The sequence below is a fragment of the Macaca fascicularis genome, chromosome 8 (assembly GCF_037993035.2).
Source record: "Macaca fascicularis isolate 582-1 chromosome 8, T2T-MFA8v1.1".
NCBI lineage: Eukaryota > Metazoa > Chordata > Mammalia > Primates > Cercopithecidae > Macaca > Macaca fascicularis.
Window position 1 is genome coordinate 32,809,206 of NC_088382.1, and position 8,632 is coordinate 32,817,837.

Here is an 8,632-nt window from a genome sequence, read left to right on the forward strand (position 1 = left end):
GCTTTGGGGTGACGGCCAGGACATCCCATCATGTGGATGCTGTCAGGATGCTTTCCCGGTGGAGAGTATCCTAGCTTGCTTAGTAAGGCCCTGTAGGCCTCTCTGGACCAATGGTTGCTATTTCCCTAAGGAAGTCTTGTCTAGAGAAACCACCAGCTTTTCCTCCCAGGATTGGTTTCTAGAAAGCTCAGAGTCAAATTGGTGGCTCTCTGCTAACAAGCATACATACCATGATGGTATGCAGTTTTAAAGTCTCATTCCTGGCTCCATTTGAAACCTCCATCCCTGTTTTTATTTTTTCTTAAGTTTCTCTCTTTGATTTGTGCCTTCTTGTCCCAGCTTTTGTATCCTGTGAGCTAATTTTGGAGTTTTCTAGAAGCAGGTGTAGCTTAGCCACATTGTCCTTTCATTGCCTTCAAGCTTGCAGATCTTTGCACATGAGGCTTCTTTTGCCTGGAAAGCTCTTTCTTTCCTTTCCCCTTTCCTCTTTTGACTTTTCCACTCTTTCCCCTTGGTGTCCCTGGAACCCCTGTCCTCTTTCTCAGTTTAGCAATCTCTTTCTCTAATGAATTAGAGGCTCCTTCATGTGTCCCTTTACCATAGATCTCTCTCCTGACCACACACTCTTATTTCCTGTAGAATGGACTATTCCGTTTACTTGTCTGCATCTCTGCTAGTCCCTACCCTTTGGAGGATTGAGTCTATATCGGTCTTCTTCAAAGTTGCCTCTCTAGGACCTAGCAGTTTGCCTGGCACATATAAGACACGCAACAAACTTTTGTTATCTGCATGACAGAAGTTATTTTTAGGATCCTCAGTTTTCTGATATGTGTAAAAGATACCAGTTATTACGCAGGATTGTAGGGAGGCTCAAGGGGAATGATTCATATAAAGTTTCTAGTATAGAGCCTGCCATATATTAAGGCATCCCTTCAACCCCACTCCTTGCAAGTGATTAATTTCTGAGCGCATAATTCACTCTCAACAAAATTCCTCTTAGAATCAGTGCACAGTTTGTCTCTAGGAAGAAAAGATACAAATATAGGGAAAGCCAGAGGCATAGCAAGTACAGTGATTAAGGAAGGCTTCTTGCAGAGCTGGAGTGCAGTGGAAACATTTAAAGGAATTAAGAGTTTGGAAAATAGCCTTGGAGAGGGATGATGGAAGGTGAGCTGGTGGGAAGAAACCAATCCTGGGGCCAGCAAGCAGCCCCCAACTCCATCTTTCCAGGCCACTACTCTGATTTTCATGAGGCAGATGTTAGAGAACTTCTCAGCCTCCTGCGGGTTTGGCTAAACGTGTACAATATTCAGGAATACCCAGTTATTCGAAGAACACATTGAACTCGGGGTTCAGCATTGGAGAAATGTCTGATGGCATTTCCTGGAGGCCATGAGATCCTCTGTGCATCTTTTTCATCTTATGGTTCCAGAACTAAGATATTTCTCTGCTCCAGTGCCTGTGGAACGCAATTCTCTAAATCACGTCTCTCCTGGCCTTCCTTTTGGCCAATAACATGGTATGTTGTGTCTAAAATCACCTTTTCTCCCCTATGGCTGTCAAAGCAACAGAGTTTTGGGAAGCGCAGAGGTCATCTGCACCCACATCTCTGAAATTGCTGCATGGTGGACAGGAGAAATGGTACCTCTTTACCCATAGGAGCTGTTGTTTCTTCCCCACATGTGGATTGAGCCTCACTGAGTGCAACGCACTGAGAATAGAGGTCCCTGAGGATGGGTGACTTGACCCATTATCCCTCAGCCAGTAGGAGATCTGAAGTAGTTGTTCTAAGAGGTGGTCTTAGCCCCTTTAATTCCTTCATATTCTCTTTTGTTTCTCTGCCCCAATTCAACCCAAACCGATGGGTCAAGTACACCCTATGTGCTAGCTGTGCAACAGCAGCTTAAAGCACTTCAGCCTCCTGACAGCCACTGTGAAGTCCCTCTTACAGGGACACTCTGGAGCTGCTGCTTTAGGATCTGGGAAGAGAAAGCAAGTAAAGTCAGTCTCAGAAGAGGACGGGGGAGGTCTCTACTACTTTCTGGGATTCACTGACTCTTTTATACACCATCAGAAGCCAGGATAAGGCATGAAGGGATTAAACACTCCATTCTACCACCATCTTTGCTTTTATGTCTTGTTTGAATACAATGGAGATCTACATGTTTAAATATGCTTGTATACAATGCTGGTTCAACTCAAAAACATACTATTTCACTATAGCCCTAGCTCAGGGCTATGGACAGCAAAGCCATAATAAGTGAATGTTGTTGGCTTGCTTGTAAGTTCTTGCTTCCCTGGAACCAAATGTGAAGATAACTGGAATCTGTGGGATTTTCTTATTTTGCAGGGAGTAGAGACCCTCTGAGCAGCGAACCTTAGAAGAGGGAAAAATCTCTTCTATGGCCAATGTGAACAAGAAAAGAATGTCAAGAGGCTGTTTTTCCAGTCCTAAGAGTGTCCAAGATTTGAGTTTTCCATAATGAAAATGGAGAATATGCAGACACCAAAAAAATTACATCACAGAGGCCGGACGCAGTGGCTCACGCCTGTAATCTCAGCACTTTGGGAGGCCGAGACAGGTGGATCACGAGGCCAGGAGATGGAGACCATCCTGGCTCACGCGGTGAAACCCCATCTCTACTAAAAGTACAAAAAATTAGCCGGGCGTGGTGGCGGGCGCCTGTAGTCCCAGTTACTCAGAGGCTGAGGCAGGAGAATGACGTGAACCCAGGAGGTGGAGCTTGCAGTGAGCTGAGTTCACGCCACTGCACTCCAGCCTGGGCAACAGAGCGAGACTCTGTCTCAAAAAAAAAAAAAAAAAAAAAAAAACATCATGGAATCACTGCCCTGGATCAGCAGAGAAAACATAATACAGGCTGGAAAACTCCTACTCTATTTATTAAAACAACAGTTCCTTAGGACACTATAGAATTTCACTAATAACTAGCTGAATGTATGTTTAAGCCCAGTGATAAAGGTTAGCAAACAAAGGGGTACTTACACGTAATTACACCTCCAGCGTGTAGGTTGTCACAGAGGGAGGCCTTAATTATCAATGTGCTATGCCCCTGCTTTACATATAACAAATGGCCTTAATGTGGCTATTCATGTTATAGTTTAAGCATCTTGGTAATTAGGAAGTGGAAAATGGGTAGAGTAGAGGGAGTTGTCAGTTTCCTGCTGGTGTGACCATCTGCACTCTTTACCTCCGTGAGCTGAGAGGCTGAGGGAGGCAGGACCAGCTTTGGGCCAGAAGACAGCACGGCATGGACAGCATGGATTTCTCAGGTATATGATTAGGGCTCCAGAACATGGGGGTGAGGACAGAGCCACTCACAGAATCACACTAATGAACTTAACAAATCTTTATTGAGTACTTACTATGTGCCAAGCACTGTTCTAGGTATGTGAGATTTCAGTAAACAAAACAGACTAAGATCTTTGCTTCTGTGTAGCTTATATTTGAAGCCAGTTCAGTTATTAAATTTGATGGGTTGATAAGTGGCTCAGAGGTGGTCACCAGTAGTGGGCCTGTCCTGTGCCCTGACCCATCCAGAACTTCTTTCAAGAGCTTGGAAGAAGACTGAATGTTGGTTGGGGATTTGTTGATTAAACTTGCAGAGAGCAGTAGTGAGCACTTGGTGCAGTTTTCTTACTTGATTTCTCATCCTTACCACAGTCTTGCAAGGCAGATATCATCATCATTGGGTTTGAGAGCACAGAAGACTGAAGGACATACCCAGGTTTTGCATCCAAGTTGGATTCTCTCTGTCTGAAGATGCAAGGCTAAAGATAATTAGCTATTAAATAATTAGCTATTTCCCTAAGCAGCCTGAGGTAATCTGTGAAAATGGTTCACTATTCACTTGACCCTGACAACCCCACAAAATGATGCAAATCAAGAGGTTCAAATCTTCGTGTTCTCTTCAAGAACATTCGTGAAACTGCCCAGGCCATCAAGGGTATGCATCTACGAAAAACCACGAAGTATCTGAATGATGTCACTTTACAGAAACAGTGCTTACCATTTCGAAGTTATAATGGTGGAGTTGGCAGGCATGCCCAGGCCAAGCAGTGGGGTGGGACACAAGGTCGGTGGCCCAAAAAAGTGCTGAATTTTTGCTGCACATTCTTAAAAATGCAGAGAGTAATGCTGAACTTAAGGGTTTAGATGTAGATTCTCTGGTCATTGAGCATATCCTAGTGAACAAAGCACCTAAGATGCACCGTTGGACCTACAGAGCTTATGGTCGGATTAACCCATACATGAGCTCTCCCTGCCACATTGAGATGATTCTTACTGAAAAGGAACAGATTGTTCCTAAACCAGAAGAGGAAGTTGCCCAGAAGGAAAAGATATCCCAGAAGAAACTGAAGAAACCAAAACTTATGGCAGGAGAGTAAATTCAGCATTAAAATAAATGCAATTAAAAGTTTAAAAAGGCCAAGCGCGGTGGCTCATGCCTGTAATCCCAGCACTTTGGGAGGCCGAGGCGAGTGGATCATGAGGTCAGGACTTCGAGACCAGCCTGACCAACATGGTGAAACCCTGTCTCTACTAAAAATATAAAAATGAACTGCACATGGTGGCATGCACCTGTAATCCCAGCTACTCAGGAGGCTGAGGCAGGAGAATTGCTTGAACCCAGGAGGCGTAAGTAGCAGTGAGCCAAGATGGCACCACTGCACTCTAGCCTGGGTGACAGAGTGAGACTCCGTTTCAAAAAAAAAAAAAAAGTGGCATAACTAATACTGGATGATGGACTGAAGATTTGGAAGTCTTTATTACCTGAATAAATGAGCTCAAATGAAGATTTTGCATCAGGAGTGTAACATAAAGCAGCAAGGAGTAAGACACAACATTTAGAGACTTGAATTCTCTTGGCGCTGTTTTTGATGCATTATCTGTTTCTGTGAGTACTTTCTGCAGTTTATGACATCTCTGCCTTTCTTTGGTACTCTGGAGGAAGTTGTCATTTAAATGTAAGATTAATAAACTTAATAACCAAGTTGAAAGAATGAGGGAATTTAGTGTTAATGTCACTCTTGGGCGGAAGTGGTCATGGCCAAGGTGATTTAGTAGTTGATCTCTGTTCCAGTAATCTCTTGCTGTGTAATAATCCAATCCCAAACTTAATGGTGTAAAATGACAATCATTTTGTTACATTCATGGATTCTGTGACTCAGGAATTTGAGCAAGGCACAACAGGGATGATTTGTCTTTATAATATCTAGAGTTTCATATGGTAGGACTAGAATGGCTGGAGGTAACTCAGATATCCAAGGGCTAGAATCATCTGGGGACTTCCTTACTTGCATTTCAAGTGCCTTGGCTGGGATGAGCCGAAGACTGGGCTCAGCTGGTACTGCCTACTGGAGCCTCTTTCTGAAGCTTGGGCTTTCTTACAGAATGACAGCCCAGGATAGTTGGATTTCTCATATGGCAGCTTGCAGCTCCGAGAGCAAGTGTTCTAGCAAACAAGGTAACAGGTATATGGCTTCACTTCACCATATTCTGTTGGCCAAAGCAGTCCTAAGCCATTCAGCTTCAAAGAGGGAAACAATAGACTCTATCTATATTAGTCCATTCTCACACTGCTATAAAGAACTACCTAATACTGGGTAATTTATAGAGAAAGAGATTTAATTGACTCATAGTTCTGCAGGCTGTATAGGAAGCATGGCTGGGAGGCCTCAGGAAACTTACAATCATGGAAGAAGGCAAAGGGGAAGCAAGCATTTCTTACCATGGCAGAGCAGGAGAGACAGAGACAGAGACAGAGAGAGAGAGAGAGAGAGAGAGAGAGAGAAGGGGGAAGTGCTACACACTTTAAACAACTAGATCTTGTGAGAACTCATTCATTATCAGAAGAACAGTAAGGGGGAAATCTGCCCCCATGATCCAATCACCTCCCACCAGGCCCCTCCTCCAACACTGAAGATCATAATTCAGCATGGTATTTGTACACAGAGCCAAGCCATATCACTATCTCAGGATAACAATATATCTAATTGATGGCTACATTTTAAAGCCATCACATCCACAGGGGTGTATCCCTCCTATGGATTTTTTGCTCAATTCACTCTGCCAGAGTAACTCTCAATTTGTAGAAGAATAAACCAGGCATTGAGGATGCGACCGTTGTCTTCAGCTCTTTGAAAGACTATCATATGCAAGAGAGTGTAGATGTAACCCACAAAACTTTAAGAATGAGCTAAAGACCAGTGAGTAAATGGAACAGGAGAACTTACTAATATTTGGGAATGTCTGTCAATGAGTTGGCTTGCCTGGGAAGACAGTGAATTCTCTGATTTTTGAACTATTGATTGAACACAACTCAGGAATGTCCCAGTAGGGCCTCAGACACTATCTTAGAGATTGGATTAGATGAATTCTTTAGAGTGAAGGATATAAGTGGTTCTATGTTAGAAACATCACAGCAGAGAGAGGGCATGATGAAGAACCATTCATGACTTCAATTCTACCTTTTCAAGTCATCTTCTAAGTATATAATTTCAAGGATATTGGGAGGCCTGATGGTACCTCTCCTTTAATATTTTTCTCTTATATTGGTGGCTTAGAACCCCCAATGAGAGACTAATTCTTTTAATTTAAGACTTTGATCCTTGTTAAAGTGTAATACCCTGGGAAAGGGGAGAGCCAAAGCTCTTTCCAGTGATTTATAATTTTCCAAAAGCATGTTTAAGGTCATATTCTGTGAGCATGATTTGACAAGAGAAGGTAGGGCAACACTTACGTGAGAAGGGGGAGGAAGAAATGCCCCAGAAGGAGAGAGAGAATGGCACAAAGTAGGGGAAAATACATGAAGATCTGGGGAACCGATGCTTCTGGTGCCAGCCCCAGCAGAGGCTGATTTCTTCAGCTTCCTGCAATCGGTTATGAAACCACCGTTCTCAGAACAAACTGGCAGAAAGCTGGTGTCCACTTCACTGACCTTTCCTGCACATGAGAAGTGCAACTACAGGCTCAGCTCAGAGAATACCACAGAGCCCTCTACCCTGCTTGGAACAGCAGGTGGGGGAGTCACCCTCCCTCATTTATTTCTGTCCCTACACTGTTAGAACAGGGATGACAGGGGCCTAACTCACTTCCCAAGAAGTCGTGGCATTCCTGTATAAACAAAGTAAAAATTTCTATCAAACAAGTGATATCCGAGAAGAAGAAAGAAAACAGTGAGGGAGGAAGGTGCCATCCAAGGGGAAAACATGTCAGGTTGTGCACATTAGAGCTGGTCATTCACAAGTGACCTCTCTGGGAAGGCAAAGGATAGCAGAGGTTGAAACGGAGGCTATAAAATTGACAGCCTAAGTAGAGCACTTGACAGAAGGAAGAACATGTAACCAGTGGACTCCTCGTTCTCCCAGCACTGCCCTCACAGCCCAAATAATTTCTGAACAAAGAGAACAAGATTCAATGTTTAAAACCTCTGTTTAAGACCTCCGCTTCCATTTCTGTGTTTTCCTTCCCTCACACAGCCCAGAGTGTGCCCCAGCAAAACCAGCTGTCAGGAAAGCATTTGATGTCAGTCATTTGCATTTTAATGCGATGGAAAGATGAGGAGCTGCCTCTACTGGCATATTTCAATTTTAAGACTGATTTGTTAGAGTGAAAGACTCCTCGAAGATAATTCTAGCTTGGGAGGTGTGATTGGACAGATTCTGGGGAGGGGAGGTGGTGGGTAGGGAGGTCACCAGGTAGTCACCACTTCCATTTTCATACAAAGGTTCCTGTAGTGCTTGGGGTCAGGTACTGGGTTCCATCTTGGGAAGCCAGAGGGTCTGATCTTCGGTTTGGGTGCCACACTCCTGGTGAGCACAAGCAAGTGAGAGCTCAGATTCTGGTGCAGGATGAGTGGAAGCGCCGCTCCCTTTATTTCAAACCTTCTTCTTCTGGTCTGTGGGGGAGCCAGCTCCCTGGGGAGTCCCATTACAACAGCAGCTGACCACAAGGAGCTCCAGTGTGCAGGCCTTCTTCCCAGCTGCAGGCATTTTAATTGTGTTGTAAATAGACAACCATGAGGCCAAATGATAACTTTGTGTAGTCTTAGTATTCCAGATCCATGGAGATCTGAGAATAAAAAGTCCCAAGTAACAGCATATGCTATTTATTTTCACCAGCTTATATAAAACTGAGCCCTGACTCTGTTATGCATTGCCCACAGGCAGCTTTATAGGATCACAGATACATCAGTGGTCCCTACGGCCCTATAAGGCTATTTTCCTAGCATTACACATCCTCCAAGTCATAGATGTCAAAGTGCTGTTCTAGTGGAGATTGAATATCATTCCATTGTTAGAAGATGGGAAGTAAATTCAATATAGGAGATCAAATGGAGACTTTTCAATTTTCTCTTATTCTTTTCTTCTGTTTGTTTTCGCAGTTAGTGAACCAGCAGATCTTGTTATGAGGAGCATTTAAACTTTCACAAGCTCAGTTACAATGTGATGCTCAAACAAATTCATTTTAAAGGGACCGCTTGATAGAATTAGGGAAAAGAACCATTGGCTCTACAGATTGATTTAGCATAGATCTTGTCCAAAGAAAGGAAAAGTCCTAGAGTTCAATAGGAATAAAATTTAAATGTGACTCAGAAGAAAGAGGATTTTC

At 43.5% G+C, this 8,632-nt stretch overlaps 1 pseudogene; it reads left to right on the plus strand.

Annotated features, from left to right (window-relative positions):
- Positions 1-3,821: 3,821 nt before the first annotated feature.
- LOC102140319 (large ribosomal subunit protein uL22 pseudogene) lies at positions 3,822-4,417 on the plus strand (annotated as a pseudogene).
- Positions 4,418-8,632: the final 4,215 nt, after the last annotated feature.